Source organism: Pinus tabuliformis, chromosome 8 (genome assembly GCF_031772625.1).
Source record: "Pinus tabuliformis cultivar Carrire ecotype Pingquan chromosome 8, CPIR1, whole genome shotgun sequence".
In the NCBI taxonomy this organism is placed as follows: Eukaryota; Viridiplantae; Streptophyta; class Pinopsida; order Pinales; family Pinaceae; genus Pinus; species Pinus tabuliformis.
Genome location: NC_142294.1, coordinates 999,310,112 through 999,332,702, shown reverse-complemented (window position 1 = coordinate 999,332,702; position 22,591 = coordinate 999,310,112).

Genomic DNA, 22,591 nt, shown 5'->3' with positions numbered 1-22,591 from the left:
GATGTGGAATTACAATTTAATTCAAGGACAAATTAAATTAGGATTTTTCTTGATGCTATTTTTAACATTTCTTGTTGCTATTTTCAACAAAAATGAAGACAATGTAGCCTACAATTTGATGCAATGCATGCAAATAAAAACCAAGTTGGTGTAGCTATATCAATATGGAAATTACACATACTGGAGTGGTCACATGGTTGCAATGGGTGATTTAAAAAAAACATGGTGATTATATAATCTATAGATATTTTCTACTTGAATATATGTATGTCCAAAACATTGCATTGGTGGTCGTACCTCAAATATGACCAACAAAAATTAACTTTGAAGGAAGGTGAACCAAGAAAATTGAAGATTGTGGAAGTTGACTATGAATGCATTATGGAGACATGCATTCCTATAACCCATTAGAAAAATAAGTAAACTATAGGCCACATTGAGGTTGACTTGGCTACTGTACAAAATTATTCTACAATGACTTAATGAAATTATTTTACATTTCTTTTCATGTTAATCATCTATTTGTTTGAAATCTATTTCCTTGTTTGGTTTGATGGCAATTGTTTATTTCTATTTCATTTATATTATTGAATCAATAGTTTATTCTTGTGTTTATATTAAATTTTATTAACTATAATTGAAACCATATCAAAGTGAGGTAGTGGAAGTCCAATAACCTATTAGCCCAAGCTCAGATCCTAGTTTTGATATTTGATGTCAATATAACTTTTGCATCTCCCCTGTTGGCTCTTCACTTTCCTCCCACAAATAACCATTGTAATAATTTGTGATGGGTTTCCTTCTTTGTTTGTGGATTATAATAGTGATAATGGTGTTCATTTCATTCTTCTTGACACTTCACCTTCCTTGTGCATGACATCAACTTCCCTAATGCAAAATTGTTGATGCAATATTTCTACATTTGTATGCCTCTTATGCATTGATTTGTCATGTTCTCTGCTTCTAGGTGATTACATCATATGTGCACTTAAAATATATACATATAAGAATTCAACCTCATCTTTTTTGGTAGTAGGTCAACGTGTATATCATATTTATCAAATCTAGATATTTCAACTTTACTAATCCAAAGATACCTTAGACAAGGATTTAGATATAATTAGATAGGAGTTGATGTTTTATTTATTTTGATTTAGTTTCCATTTTTTTTATCATTATTGTGAATTAATTCTTCTCATATTTTATTGGAAGTAATTCCCATGTGTAATAAGCATTTGTGATGTACAAGATACAATACATTGCCATAACATAGGCTTCTAAGTTGAATTATGCAATTTTATTTGTATCCCATAGTAGTGGAACATTTTTATCAAATGTGTTTATCCATATCTTTTATAGATGTCCCTTAAGTAGTTTCTAATGCTCTTGCTATCTAGAAAAGTGGAGTTACACAACACTCCATATCAAAATGACACTTTAAAAGAAAACAAGAATAAGAGACATGGATTCAAACCACATTTTAATCATATAAAATAATAGCTATCATTCTCAACCTTTATTCATTCATAAAGACCTGCCACTCTAAATTGTTTCTACAAGTACATACTTTAATAAATATAAACAAAAACTAAAATTTGTCTTTGAACCATATATATTAGGTCTTCAAATTTTTGGAAACTTGATTAAACTTGGGGGGGGGGGGGGGGGGGGGGGGTGGCGCACGGCGGGAATAGGGAGTGCAGGCGGGGGGGTGAATCAGTTTAGTACATTTATGGACATAAATTACTTTTCTTTTAAAATGGTTAATTGGACTATTAAATCAACAACATAACATCTTATGAACAATAGATTTAATATGTGAATAATATTTAATATTAAACCATATAATCAAATCAACACATAAAAGCAACACATATGGACACCAAATATAAGTAGAAACCTATAAAGGGAGAAAAACACGGAATTTTTTTATTGTTGTGATGTAAAGGAAATCTCCTAGTTCCTCTATTACATCAGATTTTCTATAGGATCTAAACTACAAGAGGTTGCTACCTCAACTTCTTTTGCAAGCTTCAACTTGCAAGGAATCTCCTACTCCCATAAATTTTCTACATGATACAATCCATAGGAGGCTCCTACCTAAAAAATCTCCAACCTATTCTTTATCAATCTATAACTTGAAACAAGACTACAATTCCCTAACACATATAAAAAAATGGTTGGTTTACCTGGTCTTAATTTCATCATACCTCCATACCTGCATCACAACTCTTTGTAGAGGTCCTTAATTTAGGAGGGTAAAGCAATAAATCCCTCTCCTCTTATTTTTTTGCAATCCTTCTTGCATTTCCTTTCCCTCCCTATGGTCGAGCAAGCAATAAATTCCTTGCATTCCTTAAAGGTAAAGAAAGCAATAAATTCTTCTCCTAATAGTTGAGCTTCCTTGCACATCCTCCCCTTCACCCATATAATTACGAACTTGGCAGAGTCGGTGTTAATGTACATAAAGAATACTTGGTAGCTCTATCCATTATGGGCCTTTCCAAGAGCTCACATAGCTATCAAGATTTTGTGAAGGGGAGGGAGAAACTATTGAGTTCAGAGAACTTATGGTCTGAACTGGTACAGGAGAAAATAAGGTGGAATATGAGAGACGAGAATTCATCCAAGGGAGAGGATGAAAAGAACCATGCCTTGGATGGAAAGGAAAAGAATGGGAAAGGGAAGAAATCTAAATCCAAACCAGAATCTAGTGAATGGGGCAAGAACAAAGAATTCTCCAAAATCAAGTGCTTTCCCTGTCATGAATTCAAGCATTATGCCACGGAGTGTCCACACAAGAAGACAATCAAGAAAACCTTAGGAGGAGTAGTGGGTGAAGCTTTGGCTTCACAGTTTGAGCTTGATTTTACTCTCATCACATATATGGCCAGCACAGTGATGAGAAGCGTGTGGTACCTAGACAACGGTGCCTCATTCTATATGAAAGGGAATAAAGAATTTTTCAGTGTTTTGGAGGATAAATATCTCCAAATGCACATTGAGATGGGAGATGATGGAAGTTACAATGCAATTGAGATTGGTATAGTCACCTTTCATAGGGAGTTGGGCTCCCCTCTCACACTCAAGGATGTGATTCTTGTTCAAGGTCTAAAGAAAAATCATGTCTCTATTGCAGTTTTAGAAGATATTGGTTATGATGTGATCTTCAACAAAGGAAAATAATTCTTGAGACACATAGCCATGGTACATGTGAAGCAAATAGAGGTTCGTTTGAAGAACCTCTACAAGCTATATGTGGAGGATTATGTTGCATCGAGCACAAAGTTGGAGGAGGTGAAGAGCCATGATGTCGATGAACTTTGGCATAGAAGACTTATCCATTTGCATCATGCCACTTTGAATATCATGCAACAGATAACCACATGCCTCCCTAAAGGAGCACTAGACTAGCAGGATACATACAAAGGGTGTACCTTGGGGAAGTACACAAAAGCCACTTTTCATGATCAGGACAGTATAGAACATGCAGTCCTTGAAATGGTCCACTCTGATGTTTGTGGACCTTTCTCAACAACCTCCACTGTGAGTCACAACTATTTTTTCATTTTTATTGATGACTTCTCACATAAGTGTTGGATCTTCTTCACACAGAAGAAGGATGAGACATTCTACAAGTTTTTTGAGTTCAAGGAAATGATCGAGAAAGAAATGGGAAAGAAGGTGAATTCTCTCAGGAGTGATAATGGAGGTGAGTATGTGTTGAATGAGTTTAAAATTTATATGCAAATAAGGAATCAAGGAGCCTCTGCTTACTGCCATGTCTCCAAATAATCAAGGAAGAAGCTAGAGCTAACAACTGAATTGGGGGTATTTGTGGGTTACAGAAACTCTCCACAAATACCAAGTGTATTCATCATCCCTTAGAATGAAATTTGTGCAAAGGGATATAAAATTTGATGAAGACAAAGCCATGTGGTGCTCTCTTGAGAGGGAGCTTCAAATCCCACCAGAGGAGGAGCTTTTAGCTCCAATGGTGGAGCGTCAGGATGTTTTTGAGTAGCCACAAGTTGAGGAGCAGAGAATGGATACAACCACTCAAGTAGAACCATCCAAAGAAGACAAGAAAATGACTAAGGAAGTTGAGATATTTAAGGGAGAATGTGGGTGCTCCTTCAAATTATCACAGGAAAAGAAGGTCACCATATTGGTACATTGGCTACATGGCCCTGATGACTGAGCTAGTAGAGACTGAGCCATCCTCTTTCAAGGAAGTATTAGAGAAACATGTATGGGTTGATTCAATGGTGGAGGAGTATGAATCCATTGTAAACAATAGTGTTTGGGAAGTGGTCCCAAGACCAGTAGAAAAATCAGTTGTGTGTTAGAGATGGATCTTCAAAGTGAAGCATGCAACAGAAGAAAGTGTAGAAAAGTACAAGGGAAAATTTGTGGCCAAGGAGTACTCTCAAGGTTAGGGGTTTGACTATGAGGAGACCTTTGCACCTGTAGTAAGGAACTCATCCATCATATCAATCCTTGCTCTCATTACATAGATGGGGTGGAAGATCCACCAAATGGATGTGAAAACAACATTCCTCAATGGAGTTATTGAGGAGGAGGTGTATATCAAGCAACCATAAGTCTTTGAAACTTTCGATTAAATGTCTCATGTGTGTAGACTCAAGAGAGATTGTACGGTCTCAAGAAAGCACCCCTTGCTTGTTACACCAAGATCGATAGCTATCTCACTGGGTTGGGCTTCACCAAAAGTGAAACATATGCAAACCTCTATCATAGTTTGGTAGAAGGTAAATTGTTTATTATTGTCTTACATGTTGATGACTTGATTTTGACTGGTGATGAGCAATTGATCAGATACTACAAGGAGTACCTTGCAGGAGAGTTTGAGATGAAGGATATGGGTCTCATCCACTACTTCCTCGGATTGGAAGTATGGGAAGGTGATGGGGAACTGTTTGTCTCTCAGGGAAAGTATGCCAATTAGATACTTCAAAATTTCCACATGGATAGGTTCAAACCCATGGAGACTCCTCTAGCAACCAAATGGAGGAAGGAGGATGCCACTTCAGATGAGGAAGTGGATGCTACTGTCTACCGACATTTGGTGGGTTCACTCATGTATCTTGTGAACCCATGACCAAATGTGTGCTTTGCAATAAACCAACTGAACCAAGCTATGGTTAGGTCAACCAAATATTTTTTTGTGCAATGAAGCATGTTCTATGGTACCTTAGAGGCACTACCCAGTTTGGACTATGGTATAGATGGATAGAGAGAGTGATGTTGTGTGGCTTCACAAATGGAGATTGGGCAGAGAGTCCATTAGACCGAAAGAGTACATCAGGTGCAATTTTTAGTGTTGGGTCTACACCAATTTCTTGGTACAACAGGAAGCAAATATTTGTGGCACTCGGCTCGGTAGAAGAAAAATACATGGTTGCAAGTCAAGCAGCATGTGAGGCGATCTAGATCAGAAATATGTGTTGGCTTGTTTAATCAAATGATATATCCAACTTTGATTTACTGTGATAATCAAAGTCTCATCAAATTCTATAAAAATCATGTTTTTCATGATTGATCCAAGCATATTAGTATCCAGTATCACCATCTATGGGATTGTGTAGAGGCAGATTATGTTGTTGTAGTACATTCTGGCAGAGGAACAAGATGTTGATATTTTGACAAAGGCATTATCAAGAGGGATGTTTGAGTTCCACAAGTGCAGGATAGGGGTGGTTGATAATCCCTTTCTTGCTGAGAGGGAGTGTTGAAAGTGCAGCAACAAAATCTCACTTTGACTTTGCCTTGGTAAAACTAAAGAAAAAATAAATTTCTATTTCAGCAGAGATCTTGGAGGTAGATAACTAAGGTGACATGGCACTGTCACTTAGTTAAATTAGTTAATTCGAGTTGGGGAAGATTGATTTTAGTTCAGTATTATTGATTGATAATTTGTAGCAATCTATTTTAGTTAATTCGAGTTATTGTTAGTTAAACTAGTTCTAACTGTCAAAAGAACTAGCAGAGGTCAAGTTGTGGAAGTGGAACTTCAACCTCACTCAGTGATCAACCAGTTAATTGATCAATCAACCCAAATTAATTGTTGCATGCAAAGAATTCAAGTTACCTAGTTGAAATGGAGATTCCAAGGCGGTGGGCTATTAGTTGCAGCATATTTCCATGTGTATAGACGATGCATGCAGGCAAAGGAAGGACCTAAAAGAATTGTGAAATTCAATAGTGGGAAATTCCTAAATAATAAGGGCTAATTTCCTTGAGGAGCAACACAAGGAAATAGTAGCTTGGAGGGTATAAAAATTGGCTAAGTGTTGGCCAAAGTCAGTCAGTCAGGTAGAGGGATAGACTATACACTTGCACGTTATGCCCATGATTGAGAAAGAATATGTATTTCATCTATATTCTTTGATTAATGCAATACATATAGGAAAGGGTTTTGAGCAATTTCTTTCCTCTAGATAAATATTTGTGCATGTGTGATGTTCCCTTTTTTATGTCTATGCTTTGTGTTATATATGGTGAATTAACTTTTGCAGATCAGTAGAGTAGCTTCTAGTCTTGTGATTTAGTAAATTTCATGAGTAGTCTCGAATATACACATTAATTTCCACACTTTTGTGCCTAATTAAGTTTCTTGTTGGTCATCCAAAAAGACTTTAATTCTAATTATTAGATAGATTGTAGTTTCTAATTATTTAAAATAAATATTTGAAGGCATAAATAGATTTAGCACTTGCCCATGGGGAAAGACTTTAGATTGAGGGTGAACAGGTGTTTTGTGAAAGCACTTCATGCGAAAAGGCTACCAGTTCAAAACCCCCATAAATATTCACCCCATAAAAACTCTAAAAAATACATAAAACACTAAAATTTCATAAATTACACAACTTAAACTTATGATTTAAAACACATTATTACCTAATTTAAACAAAATTAATTTCCAACCTGTTACACTTCCAAAGGAATGTACGTTTGTCCAACAATGCTGCATTGATTTTTCAAAGCAGGTAAGGGACAAACTTGGGGTATTATATTCATATTTCCAAAAGCCGACAGATACCATGGTCACCTAGATTGAAGCTTGGGATGAGCTCGATCCCACTACCAACCATGTTGTAGAATCTGAAGTGAGTAGAATCTGAAATGATTCACAATGGACCAGCTAAGATATTCATGAATTAGCAAGGATCTGGCACATTAATTCCTTGAATTTGTCTTCCTTTCTCTGAACAATGCCAAATATTATTTAGTTCAATATAATTTTGGTAGATGGATAGTCTATTCTAGTTCATCTATAATTATTAGTTTCTTTTTTTATGTAGTTAGATAATAGTAGGGGCAACATTGAAATCCGGCGAAACATTTTTTGTGATGCTATTATGTTTTAGAATTTGCATGAAATACTTGCGCGAATATGCTTTTGATTCAGTTAGACGATGATAGGGACTACATGGACATCACGAGGAACATTCCATGGGGTGCAAGTATTTTGGAGAATATGCATGCAGTAAGAAGTTGTTTCTACTATTGAGATTATTGCACCGAGAGTTGCATTTTACAACTTAGTATGACCCCTATGTGTAATTATGTTTCTCCTCAAAAAAATAATAAAAAAAATCACTAATATCGACAAAAACATTAGCTTGAATCTTAAATTATATATAACTTGAATATTTAGATTATAAATAACTTTTTAATCTTATTAATGGACTAAGATTAATTTTTAAAATAAAACTATGTATTATTATATATAATTTGAATGGATAATAAATATCTCATGCTTTTAATAGTTCTTTTATCATATAAATGGATCAAAAATTTATGTTTAACAATTTTTTTCACCATATTAAAATTCCAAATAAGATAAAATTTTAAACATCTTTACTCTTCAATAAATCCAATACCATTTCTTAAATAAAAGGAAAAAGGTTAATTCAACATAAAAAATAAATAAATAAAAATAAAATTATAAAATATAAAATAAATAAATAAATAAACAAAAATAAAAAAAAATTGAAAATCCTGCTCCAAAATCTTTTAATATTTCTTTTAATTAAATATTTGTAAAATGAATCTTTAATAGGAAAAACCATATCCTATCGATATATTAAAATCTTTATAGACATAAATATTTCCACATCAAAGTTGTAATATTTGAAAATTTTGATTTGATGTGTTTTTATTATATCAGGAGGCTCATTCTACAGCCGAATGTGAACCTCAAAAAATAATAAAAATAATTTTCACTAATGTTGGCCAAAACATTTGCTTGAATTTTAAATTATGTATAACTTGAATCTTTAGATTATAAATAACTTTTTAATATTATTAATGAAATAAGATTAATTATTAAAATAAAACTATGTATTATTATATATAATTTCAATGAATAATAAATTATCTCATGGGTTTCACAGTTCCTTTATCATATCCGTGAATTTAAATGGACCATTAATTTTACGTAGTTTTATTATAAATTTTGTTATCATGAGATGTAAAAAACATATTTAAATCTAATATTGATATTAAGAGATTAATATTAATATTATTAAATTTAATAACTTTGGATTAATACAATATTAAATTTAGTTTATGTAATAGTTTTTATATTACAGTATATATTCATAGATCATGATATATATATTAACTCTAGATATATATAGAGGGAATAACAAAGATATAGAATGATAGAGGTGGAGAGATAGATGGAGTGACAAGGGAGAGATGTAGATAGACTTAAGGAGAGGGGAGAGGAGGAATGAAGGGAGAGAGAAAGAGAGGAATGAGAGAGGGAGAGACAAAGATGGTGGGGGGAGAGAGGGGGAGAGAGAGGAGGAGAAAGGGAGGGAGATAGTGACAAGGTTGGAGGGAAGAGAGAGAGGGAGGGTAGGAGATAAAGGGAGAGAGGAAAGGACCATAGGGAGGACTTGAGAGGGAGGGATATAGAGATGGAGTTGGAGGGGGAGAGAGTGAGTGAAGAAGAAAGGCATAGAGAGAGAAAAGTAGAGAGAGAGAGATGGAGTGACAAGGAAGAGATGAAGGGAGAGTGTCTATGTTTTGGGGCGAGATAGAGAGACAAAGAAAGATATATGGATGGAAGGGAGAGAGAAGGAGAGATAAGGAGAGAGGGAGGGAGATAGTGACAAAGTTGGAGGGCAAAGAGAGAAAGAATGGGGGGGGGGGTAGACTCAGGGAGGTGGGAGAGAAAGGGAGAGAGAGATGGAGTTGTAGGGGAAGACAGAGGGAGGTAAGAAGAAGGACATAGAGAGAGAAAGGTGGATATGTTGCGTTGTGTTATATTCTTTCCAAGACTAGCCCACGTAGTTAAATGCAGGGTTAGAAGGGGGGCGGAGCCGCCCCCTCGTTGCTTCGATTGCGTATGGGGGGGGGGTCATAGGGGGTTTGAGGGGTGCAGGAAACCCCACTCTATGGGGTCCAGGGCAGCGCCCCAGAAAATTTTGTTTTTGGACCCTATATTAGGTTGGGCGGACCTACCTATGGTTTTGTGCATGATTTTTCGCACATGGTTTTGGATGCAATGGTTTTCATTCCATGGTTTTGGATGTGATGGTTTTCAGTCCATGGTATTGGATGCTTCAACATGTATAAATATGTATTGTAACATTGAAAGGAACATAATGAAAAATCAAGTTGGTAGTCCCGGTTTTGGGATCCAGGGGAAAATCTCTATGTATATGTGTTTTATGTGTTATGCTCTCGCATTGCTTATGTTTTGTGTTTTAGAATTCGTATGCAGGTAATTTTTGTATGGGGTTAAAACCTACATTTGGTATCAGAGTTGTTATGGCTTCAAGGTGACGCCTTTGTTGATGAGGGGTTTCACTTGGGCCTATGGTAGACCTTGTTCAGTGGGAGATCTGTGGGATCGATGCTGATGGTGAAAGAGGATGGCGAGCAGTGGAAAGATAGAGATCAAGAAATTTAATGGTCAGAGTTTTGAGTTATGGAAACTCAAGATGGAGGATCTTTTGGTGGATCAAGATCATTGGATTGCAGTAGATTTGGGTACTAAACCAATGGGAGTGTCTGATGAAGAATGGAAGAAGTTGGATCGAAAGGCTAAGAGCACAATGCGATTGTGTGTCTCAGATTCATTATTATTGAATGTATCAGAGGAAGCTACGACAAAGGATTTGTGGGGCAAGTTAGGGACTTTGTACCAATCTAAGTCTTTGGTGAAGAAACTGCTCCTATGGAAAAATTTGTATAACCTGAGGATGAAAGATGGAGACTCAGTGACAAAACATTTGAATTCATTTAATATTGTGGTAAGTTAGTTATTATCTGTTGATATTAAAATTTTAGATGAGGATAAGTGCATCAATTTGTTGTGTTCTCTATTAGATTCGTGGGATAGTTTAGTTATTGCAATAGGTAGCAATGCAACTGCCTTGCAATTTGATGAAATAGTCTCATCTTTGTTGATGGAGGAGATGAGACGGAAATATATGGAGAGCCAGAATGGTGATTCTTTGTCTGTACGAGGACGGTCCCATAACAAAAATAAAAATAATTCATTGAGTGGGAGATCTAAATCTAGAGGGAGATCTAAATCTCTAGGAAAACTTGTAAAGGTGGTGTGCTGGAAATGTGGAAAGGAAGGGCACTACAAAAGGGATTGTAAATCTAAAGCTCCTGACAAAGGAAAGGGATTTGATGATGCTCCTTCTGCAAAGGTGAAAACCACCTCAGATGAAAGTGGGGATGTGTACTTGGCTTCTTCAAGTACACATGTAGATCATGAGGCATGGTTGATTGACTCAAGTGCATCCTTTCACGTCACTCCCCATAGGCAGTGGTTCTGCGAGTATGATAAATATGATGGTGGTGATGTCTTCTTGGGGGATGACAAGAAGGCTAGAATCATTGGTTGTGGAAAAGTAAAGTTGAAGTTGCAAGGTGGAAGGGTTATAACACTTCCGGGTGTTCTTCATAGTCCTTCATTGGCCAAAAATCTAATTTCTGTAAGCAAGCTGGATGATGCAAGTGTAAAAATAGTGTTCAAGAAGGATACCTGCAAAATGGTTTGGGGAGCACTGGTATTGATGTGGGGAGTTCGGATTGGGTCTATCATATCATGAGTGATTTTCCCCTCTAGTGGTAAGAGGGCAAAAGATATATTAGAGCTTGTGCATAGTGATGTGTTTGGACCTGTGAAGGTTCCATCACTAGGTAATTCTATGTACTATGTATCATTTATAGATGACTTCTCAAGGAATACATGGATATATTTCCTTAAGAAGAAATCTGAAGTCTTTGACAAGTTTAAAGAATTTAAGGCTCCGGTGAAAAACCAGACATAGAAGAAGATAAAGGTGCTGAGAACAGATAACGGTGGAGAGTTTTGCAGTAAGGAATTTGAAGAATTTTGTAAGAAGTGTGGTATAGCACGGTAGAAGACTACTCCATATACACCCCAGCAAAATGGAGTTGTAGAAAGAATGAACAGGACGTTGATGGAAATGGAAAGAAGCATGCTCAGTGGTGTTGGGTTAGGACAAGAATTATAGGCAGAGGCGTTGGAGACAACATGTTACCTGGTCAACAGCTCACCTTCATCAAAATTGGAGGATAAGACTCCACAAGAGGTATGGAATAGTAATAAACCCTCTCTTTCACATTTGAGGGAATTTAGATGTGATGCATATGTACATGTTCCAAAGGAGAAAAGAACCAAGTTGGATAGTAAATCTGAAAAGTGCATATTTATTGGGTATAAGGATGGTTTAAAGGGTTATAAGCTTTGGAACCCAGTAACAAGGAAGGTTGTGTACAGCTAAGGTGTGGTGTTCAGAGAGGTGAAAGATCTTATTAAACATGAAGTCCCATAAAAGGAACCTAAGAAGATAGAGTTTGAGCTAAAGGAGGAATTAGAAGATGAAGAGCCACAAACTCTGGGTGTGAGAAGATCAGTTCGAGAAAGAAGGAAGCCAAAAAGGTATAGTCCATCTGATTTCTATTCAAATTTTGCTTTATCTATTACTGATGATGATCCCAGAACTGTGAAGGAAGCAGTGGATTCAGAGGATGGAAAACTCTGGAAAGAGGCCATGGTTGATGAAATGGCATCTTTGCACAAAAATGAGGCTTGGGATCTGGTGGAGTTGTCGGCTGGAAGGAAACCCATTGGAAAAAAATAGGTGTTCAAGAAGAAGACAAATGCACAAGGAAAGGTGAAGAAATACAAAGCTCGGTTGGTATCAAAAGGTTATTCCCCGGTGCCGAGAATTGATTTTGGTGATATTTTTTCTCCTGTTGCCAAGGTAACTTCTATTAGATTAATTTTATCTGTTGTTGTTGCTTTTGATTTTGAGGTAGAACAGATCGATGTGAAGATAGCATTTCTTCACGGGGATCTAGAAGAGGAGATCTACATGAAGCAACCTGAAGGTTTTGTGGTGAAGGGTAATAAAGAACTGGTATGCAAGTTAAATAAGTCTATGTATGGGTTAAAAAAATCACCAAGGATGTGGTATCAGAAATTTGATACATTTATATGGGGACTTGGATTCACCAGAAGTAAAGCATATCACTGTGTGTATTTTAAATTAATTGGTGACCATGTTATTTATTTGGTCTTGTATGTGGATGATATGTTGCTGGTTGGAAATGACAAAGAAATTATCCAAGATTTGAAGACCCATTTGTCCTCCAAATTCGACATGAAAGATATTGGTGCTACAAACTATATTTTGGGCATGGAAATTAAAAGAGATCGGACAAAGAGGAATCTCTGGTTAAACCAAAGGAAGTATGTCGAGACAATATTGCAGAGGTTTAATATGCAAGATGAAGGTTCCTATTCTTGTATGTGTAAAGTTGTCTGTTGAACAATGTCCCAAGACATAAGAAGAGGAAGATGACATGTCCCATGTTCCATATGCAAGTGCAATCGGTAGCCTGATGTATGCGATGGTCTGTACTAGACTAGACATTGCACATGCAGTGGGATAATTGAGCAGGTTTATGTCAAAACCAGGGAAGGAGCACTAGACAACAATGAAGCAGGTTTTCAGGTATTTGCATGGCACTAGTGATTATGGTTTGTGCTACCAAGGAAGACCAGGATTGGACATAGTGTTGGATATTCATGGCTTTATTGATGCAGATTGGGCTGGAGATCTGGATCAAATAAGTTCTACAAGTGGGCATGTGTTTAACCTATTTGAAGGTGCAGTCAGTTGGATGAGTAAGAAACAATCTGTAGTGGGACTATCAACTACAGAATTAGAATACATGGCAGCCACTCATGCAAGCAAGGAAGCAGTTTGGTTGGAGAGATTGTGTTCAAGTATGGGGTTAGTATAGGGAGCTATAAGGATAGACTGTGACAGCCAAAGTGCAATTTTCTTGGCAAAGAACCCTGCATATCATTCAAAGACAAAGCACATTGATGTTCAGTATCACTTTGTGAGGGATATGATAGAAGACAAAAAGGTGTTGCTGGTAAAGGTAGACACTTTGAAGAATACTGCAGATCCATTGACAAAATCTGTGAGCTTCGAGAAGTTCTCTTGGTGTAGAGAAATAATGGGTGTTGCAGGGCTGGATAAATGAGTAAGCTCTCTTGTGGCCCCCTGTGGAAAGAAAACAACAAGTGTGAGAAAGAGAGAGAGGGAGTGATAAAGGGAGATAGAGAGAGAGGTAGAGAGGAGAGCAAGAGGGAAGAGAGATAGACAAGGATAATTTTAGGGGCGAATGTTCGCCCTTTGGCGAAATTAAGGGGTTTTAAATTTTTAGTGGGAGAATATTTTGTATCATAGTACATTTTTACAAATCACTTCAAATAGCCCACCTTATTTTAAGGGAGAGGGTAAAAAAGGTAAATTTAGCCCTTGAAATTAGGACTTACAACTTTCCATTCGCCCATTTTCAAGAATAGGTTTTATTTAAGTGAATCCTATGGGCCAAATACCATATTTATAAAAGAGGTATGGTAAATTAATAAAAATATAAATAAATGAGAGGTATGGTAAATAAATAAAACATTTTTTATATTTACTCCATAAGTCACCTTATATACATGTAAGGGTGTAAACAAATTAAAATATAGGTAAAGTGGAGGTATAGTAAATAAATAGAACATCTTTTTATACTTACTCAAAAGGTATGGTAAATAAATAAAAATATAAATAAACTAGACGTATCGTAAATAAATAAAACCTCTTTTTATATTTAGTCCATAACCCTTGTTCTATTTATGAAGGCTCAAGAAAGAGGTTTTATTTAAGTGAATCCTATGGGCCAAATACCATATTTGTAAAAGAGGTATGGTAAATAAATAAAAATATAAATAAACGAGAGGTATGGTAAACAAATAAAACATATTTTTATATTTACTCCATAAGTCACCTTATATTTACGAACACTAAAAAATGGGTTATATTTAGGTGAAACCTATGGCCAAAATACTATGAGACAAATACCATGGACTAGATTGTTATTAATACCATGCAAAAAACCATTATTAACCCTAATATTAGAATTAATAAAAATAAAAATGGCACATGGTATTGACCCATGGTATTCACCAAAATGGCACATGGTATTGACCCATGGTATTCACCTAGAATGTAGCCTATTTAAATGGGGGAATTAAACCAGCATGTAGCCTATGCTAAGATTCACTAGGACTTTACAAAGTTTTATTATTTAGTGAAAGACTCGCCAAGATCTTATAAGATTTTATAATTGAGTAAAATATTCGCCATGCCTAGTGAGAGATTCACCAAAAAATTATATATACATATTATATTATTGATAAAATCGCCTTCCATTTTTCCTATATACCATGGATATTCGCCCATTTATTATATTTATAAATTTAGGGGTGGTTCTTAAAATTTTCCGTGGAGATAGAAGGGGGAGAGAAAGAGAGAAGGGGAAGAGAGATGGAGAGAAAGAGGGAGGGAGAGATAGATAGGTATGAAGAAAGATTGTGTATGTTTTAGGGGTGATATAGTGAGACAAAGGAGAGGCAGAGGGAGATAGAGATATAGATGGGAGGTGAAGAGAGGGAAGAAGATAAATATATAGAGAGAGAGGGAGGGAAGGAGTGATAGAGAGAGGGAGGGAGGAAGAGAGCATGCATGTTTTGGTGGGTGGGGGTAAGATAGAGAGACAACTGAGAGATGGAGGGAGATATAGATATAAATGGATGGGGGAGAGAGGGAAGAATATTTCTTGCACTAGATGCATTGATTTTAGTGTATTTGATGATTTCTAATCCTATTTGTTTTCTTTTACTAAATGCATTGATTTCATTGTAGATGTTGATTTCTAATTATATTTGATTTCTTGCACTACATGCATTGATTTTAGTGTAAATGGTGATTTATAATCCTATTTGATTACTTGCACTAGATGCATTGATTTCAACATAGATTTTGATTTCTAATTATATTTGATTGATTGCACTAGATGCATGGATTTCAATGTCGATGTTAATTTATAATCTTATTTGATTGCTTGCATTAGATGGATTTATTTCAATGTAGATGTTGTTTTCTATTCCTATTTGATTGCTTGCATTAGATGGATTAAATGTTGTTAATGTTGAGGTTGTAAATTATTGAAAATATTTTTCAATATTAGATGGAGGGGGGAGAGAATGAAGAAGATTTCTTGCACTATATGCATTTATTTTAGTGTAGATGCTAATTTATAATCCTATTTGATTGCTTACAGTAGGTGCATTGATTTTCGTGTAGATGTTGATTTCTAATTATATTTGATTGATTAGCTAGATGCATTGATTTTAGCATAGATGTTGATTTCTAATCCTATTTGATTACGTGCATCAGATGCATTTATTTTAGTGTAGATGTAGATTTCTAATCCTATTTCATTGCTTGCACTCTATGCATTTTTTTTTTCCACTGGAAAAATCAGTAATTTTCATTAATATTAGAAAATTACATATAGTAGATGCCTTGGCATTACTGTGTTGTTCATACAAAATTCACCTCACAAGGTGTTGTATCAGAAAGTAGTTACAAAATTGTGTTGGGTACATACATATGTCTAGTTGTTCAAGCCTAATCTCTATCACAAAAATATCCTTTTTGTATACAAAATAGCCATAGTTCAAAACAGTTTCATCATGTCAAAATAGTCTCCATTACTGTCAGTTATCGGGACTGTTGTCCCTCTGTTCTCTCTGATCTATGAATGGCCTGTGGTAAAACCGGTGCTCTTCGGTTCCATTCTGCTCCACAATTAGCCATTCGCCTCTGGGAAGTGTCGAGGCCTCTTTGGATAATTTGTCAGCGACGCTGTTATGTTCTCTGTAAATGTGTAAACAAGAGAAATGATTAAATGTTGCTTTGAGAGTGAGAGCATCATGTAATATATTGCTGAGAGTGTGTGTATGACATGTAGTGACATTATTGATCCAGTTAACGACCACCATTGAATCCCCAAAAATATTGATATTTGTGAGTTGATGTGATAGAGTAAAGTGTAATAGATTTCGGATGGCAGAAAGTTCAGCATAATTATTTGATCCATTTCTGAATCCCATTTTTGCAAGGTAACGGTGATGTTCGTTAATATGTAGAACGAAGCCCCCTCCACACCCCTTTTGGTTTGCTGCCCCGTCGAAGAAGGCCCACCGGGTGGCTCTGTCGATGTTGGGCATGGGTTGAATGATTCTGGGCCGAGATGGAGGCGGATCGGGTAGCTCATGATAGGCAGCGATGATGGTGGCTTCAACCCGACTCCAAGATACCGATCGATCCTCGAAGACAACTCGATTCCGCGCAAGCCAGGTATACCATGTAGAGCACTCTATGCATTTATTTCAGTGGAGATGTAGATTTCTCATCCTATTTGATTGCTTGCACTAGATGCATTGATTTTAGTGTAGATGTTGATTTCTAATATCATTTGTTTTCTTGCATTAGATGCATTGATTTCAATGTAGATGCTATTTTTATAATCCTATTTTATTGATTGCATTAGATGCATTAGATTTTGTTAACCTTAAGGGTGTAGATTATTATAAAAAATAAATTTCAAGATATATTTAGTAATACTAGAGGGACACTATTAAGAATTAACTAGTTGTCAAAAGTTACAATACCTATAATTAAAATGAAATAGATGTGCAGAGTGCAAATTAATCCTTTACAAGATCATGTCCCTTCTTCATCACCAAATAATTAGTAATAAACAATTACATATATTCACAATATATTCAAAATTACTAATAAATAATTGCATATATTCAAAATATTTATAAGAGGAAAATATATATTTATAAACATTAAAAATAAATAAAAGTATTCTTGAAGGAGATGTAATAATTGTTTGGAGTAACAAATTGTTGAAAATGCAACAATAAAATCCTAATTTAATTTTGTTCTTGAATTAAATTAGGAATAAGATTCTAATTAGGGTTTAACTTGAGTCATGTAGAGTGTCTCCTACATTATAGGAGCCTTGGTTGAATTTATTTTGAGTTGTAATTAATTAATTCAGTTTAACTGAGTTAAAGTCAGTTAAGCTAGTTATGATTGATGGAGGAACTAGTAGGAGGTCAGACAATGGGGTGTTGCTTCATGTGTTCAACCAGTTAACTGAATATTCACTCATAAATAATTCATGCATGTCATATCTGAGAGTTACCCAGTTGAGATTGGAGTTCAGGGACAATTTACTATCATTTGTATAATCATTCGAATTGTACAGGTGGTGCATGCAGTCAAAGGGAGGCCTATGAGGATTGTGAAATTCATATTGAGGAATTTCCATAATTAATAGGGGTATAATTCCCAAGGAACCAGTGCAAGGAAATATGGACTTGGGCAAGCCAAATTTTAGTTAAGTATGTGTTTGGGCTTGTCTAGGAAGCAGTGACACAAATAGAGATAGTGCAGAGGTTGCTCAACCTTGAGCAAAGCATTGTAATCTTCTCATATTTTCTTACTAATGAAATATAAATATAGCAGGGATTTTTAGTTGTGGCTTTCCCCAGGAAATCATTGTGTAATGTGTTGATTAAATTCTTTCTCTTGTATGCTTCATGATTTCACAGTCGTTTAATTATTTCCACTGATGAGTATAGTGGATTAAAGTCTATTTTTTTAGTAAACTACAATTAGTAGTTTGAATCTACAAGGAATTTCTACATGGTATTAGAGAATAAATCACTCTATAAGAGGACAATATGAGTTTGTCTTTTGCAGGTGAAATCAAATTTGCAGTATCATTATACAGAGCTAGCGGGATGTTGTTCTACAGATTGAGACTTGAATATTCCCTTGAGGGTATTTTGAACTATATTTCTTGGAAGGATAGGATGGAGGTAGTGTTTGAAGATAACGTGCTAAAGAAAATTCATAGACAAATATATTCCTAAGCCTCCAGCAAATATGCTCAAGATTTGGTAGAGTGGAGGAAATGTGTGGCAAAGGCATGAAGGATCATACTAGAAGGAGTTCGAGATCATATTGTCTCAAACCTCCACGGGAAGGAGACTCCATATGAAATGTGGAAGGCCTTAATAGACTCGTTTTAGAACAAAAGTGACTACAAGAAGTTGGAACTGAGGGAAAAGCTCAAGAAAATCAAGATGGAGAAGGGAAACACAATACCAAATTACTTGACCAAGTTCACCCAATGTTGGGATGAGCTTGGAAGTGTTGGTGTTATAGTCGTTGAAGATGATCTGGTCAGCCTAGAACTTCTAGGACTTCCCAAGAGCTGGCACATCTACCAGGATTCAATAAATGGGAGAGAAAACTACCAGAGTGGGAGCATTTGTGGTCTGACTTGGTGTAAGATAATATTCGGTGTGGAGATGGATCCTCATCCAAGCATGATGATGAGGATAATTGTGCCTTAGCTGGAAAGGAAAAGAAATGGAAAGGGAAGTCATCCCATTCCGTTGACAGTGTTGGACCCACCAACATTCAGGGGATCACCCCTATATGAAGTCCCAACTAGACCTCACAGCGTTTGGTGTAGGAGTCCCATTCGATATGATGAACCAATTTCCATTGTCTTAAGGATTTGCATCAACTATTGCTTGTTAGCAAAAGAGAGTGGTCTACTTTGCCTTTGAGAAGTGAGGTTTATGTGCCTGGTGAATGCTAGTGTACTTTTGTTAATGGTTCTTTCATTGTAAGGGGAGAGGGTGAGAGTGATTCCCAAGTTGGTTGGGATGAAGTCCCAACTCAGTTAGGAACACACAACATAATAGGATGTGCACAACTTCTGGAGGAGAGTTACAACACGCAAGGTAATATAACACATACAACACTCAACAAATGAGTCTGAATGAGTGGAATGGTTGTTATAGCAAGATTTATGTGAAAGGTTTGTCTGATGTCTGGGGAGATAGCCACCACAGGTGAGACAACGTTAACAACATATACAACACATTTTTATAAACAAATTATTTATTACAACAAGTGAAATAGTTCAAGTGTTCAACACAAGTTAAAGCAACAAGCATTAAAAGTTTTAAATATTAGTCTTACGATAGTTACAATATATGTGTGAAAACGTGTTGGCCTATTAGCAGGCTTTTGAATTAAGTGAAAGTTCCAAGACACATCATTACACCATACATCACTAACCCTGTGAGGGGGGCATTGGATCCACTACTTACTCCTCAAAGAAAATATTACAGACTCTCTTGGCTATGTGGGAGGAGCTGAGGTGAAAATTCCTTTGCATGTACAAATGAGGGGGTATTTATAGCCAAGGGTGAAACTGACCCTTGTGGATGTTCGACTACCCTCATGATTGTTTGACTTCCATGACTTTTCGACTTTACATGACTCTTAGTACAACAAGTGGGCCTCTTGGAATTCCACATTACATTACATTGATTGACAACATAGCCCATAGTAGAGATGTGGGCGACATGACTCATGACATGACTCGACATGACAATGCTAGTACATCTATGCTGCTGCTAGAGTACATGTCGACCTACAATGCTACTAGGTGATGGATATCTTCATGGTGTATTACAATTTCACCTCCGAATAGCAAAGTGCATGGAGTCTTCGATGGTCTTTGGTTCACTTGATGATGCTTTGGCACATTGTTCCTTGCTTGCATGTTGGAAGGTTTAACAGGTTCATCTGTTCGCGAAAGGTGCATGTTCATCCGTTCGTCCATCTGTGAGCACATATTTTCGCATGCATCATCCGTTCGTCCGTTGGTGAACTTGTCCTTCTCCATGTACTCCTTTCGTTCATCCACTTTGTTGTCATGCCATGTTTGTTAGTGTACATGTGCCTGCAGTCACTCGTGACGAGATGACATCAAATCCAAAAACCTCCTAGTCTACCATGACACATGATCATTTTGATTGAAGGTGACCGAGGTAGGAAACAAGGTTGCAAAGGGGGATGATGGCTCTAGGAACTGTTGATGAAAACTACGCAAGAGTTACTAAGTGATGAAGATGGTCAATCCAAGTCGATAGTGACTGTCCGCGAGGTCTAGCTTGGCTGGAAGGAAAAATTGCGCAAATTTTGGGAGGGATAGTCCGAGTTATAGGAAGGAAAGGTAGGAAGAATCTGTGCATTTTTTGGAATGAGCGGGCAGCAGGGGCTGGAAGGAAAAAATTGCACAATTTTCTGGAAGAACAGGCCAGGCTGCAAGGAGGATCAACAGGCAAACATTGCATAGTTTTTGGGAGGAATTGGCCGAAAGCCTGGCAGTCAAAACTATGCAATTCCCAAACGGAACTGGCAGTTGGCTTCTGGGTCACTGGAAGCATAAACTATGCAATTCCCAAGGGGAACTGTTAGTTATTTGTTGGGTGCTTGGCAGCAGAAACTGTGCAATTCCTGGAGGGAACTAGAAATCTGCGGCTTGGAGCTGCTGGTGAGGAAAACTGCACTAAGGCTGATAGGTTGGCTGGCTGATCATCTCTATGTAGTTTCTAAGCTAAGCGGATTGTTGTCTAGTAGAAGGCATTCTCATGAAAACTGTGCAATTTCCTGGATGAGCAGTTGATCAACTGTAGGGAGGACTGACTGGGAAAAATGCCCAATTTTCTAGGGAGACAAGGACGGGAAATTGGTGTCTGTCTGGATTTTCCACGTGATTTCCTCAGTTAGCATAGCGGGTGAGGTTAGTAGCCATAATTTTGAAGGGAGTGATTCCTAGGGTGGCTGTCGATTCTGACTGCCTAGGTGGTCAACATGAAAGCTGATTGGATTGCTTTCGATCAACGCAGCTTGAAAATACTTGCTTGTTGCTTCTGTGTTGTTCTGGATGATAGACAATTGATTCGATGGTAGGGTGATGGTTCAACTATCAGATGGGAGCCTGGTCATCATATCTTCAACAAATTGACTAAGTGTGTGAAGGATCAAAAGCTGCATAGGTGATCATGCAAACACACACTCACATGACTCGACGACAAAACGACTCAAAACATCTAGACACACATGTTCAACATGACTGACCAATGGTGCAAGAGACAAGTGTGGCACTCGTGATTGATCGTTGATCGAATGTGACGATGCTTGTGTGAAAGTGAATGTGACTCTGTGTGTGAGTGCAACAGATGATTTCATGGCGAACACAACAAGGACACACGAAGCGAAGACCTTGAGAATAACTAAAATATGGTCTTAAGCATGGATTAGACACCAACATGCAGAAACTTGGGTGAAATGAACAAGAAAGGCAGATGCAAAGACTCCCACGAGTTCATGGAGTGAACCTCAGGGTGTAAAGTCATCAAGCAAAACTCCCAAGGGAGGCTCTGAAATTACGTGCAGGCCAAAATTTTGGAGGGTGATTGTAGCCACTACAACACTTGGCGACACACTGGTAGAACTCCATCATCTCAGTTTTGGTTCATTTCTAGCTCAGGGCCTTGGTCCTTCAGGGAGTATTGAATCATTGCATGGGTTACTTTGGCTTCCCCACTTACCCCATGGACATACATGGTTCACCCTTTACAAACTCAATCAAACACAATCAAAAGTTCAGCTTAGATCTTAGTGTTTCAAATCCGAGAAGGGTAGTGTAGTTCACGAGTTGAAGATTTTCAGAGTATAAGTTTTCATCTCTGGTGTTGTTCTACTACTAGCAGGCCTCAAAAATACCCTGAAAAAGCCACGCAAGAACACACGCATTTCCCCACTGCCAGCGAGCCTGGTCAGTACCCCGATGGATTTGCATGCTTCACCTCTCTTCGCAAGAAGCCTTTCTCTTCTTTCGCCTTTGTATTTTTCAAGAGTACTGTGCATAGGCACTTATTTATTTTTGGAGTAGAAGAGGGATCTTGACTTATTGAGAGAACAAGAGGTTGTTCCTTCAAAGAAGCATGTAAGACCTCTGACGTAGATTTGCTCATTTGGGATTTCCCCTTCTCCATTTCTATTAGTTGGATGAGCTTGAACACATAGAACAGAAAGCTAAGTACATGCATGGGGCTTCCCAGTGTCGACATAGGTTCATGGTTGGACCAAAAATTCCCTTTCGAAAGGCTCGTATTTTCCGTTAATACTTCATCAACCGAAGGTTAAAAGCACAGAGAAGATGGACACAAGACTGGCCAAGTGTTTCGGTGTCACAAGTCTCTTCAAAT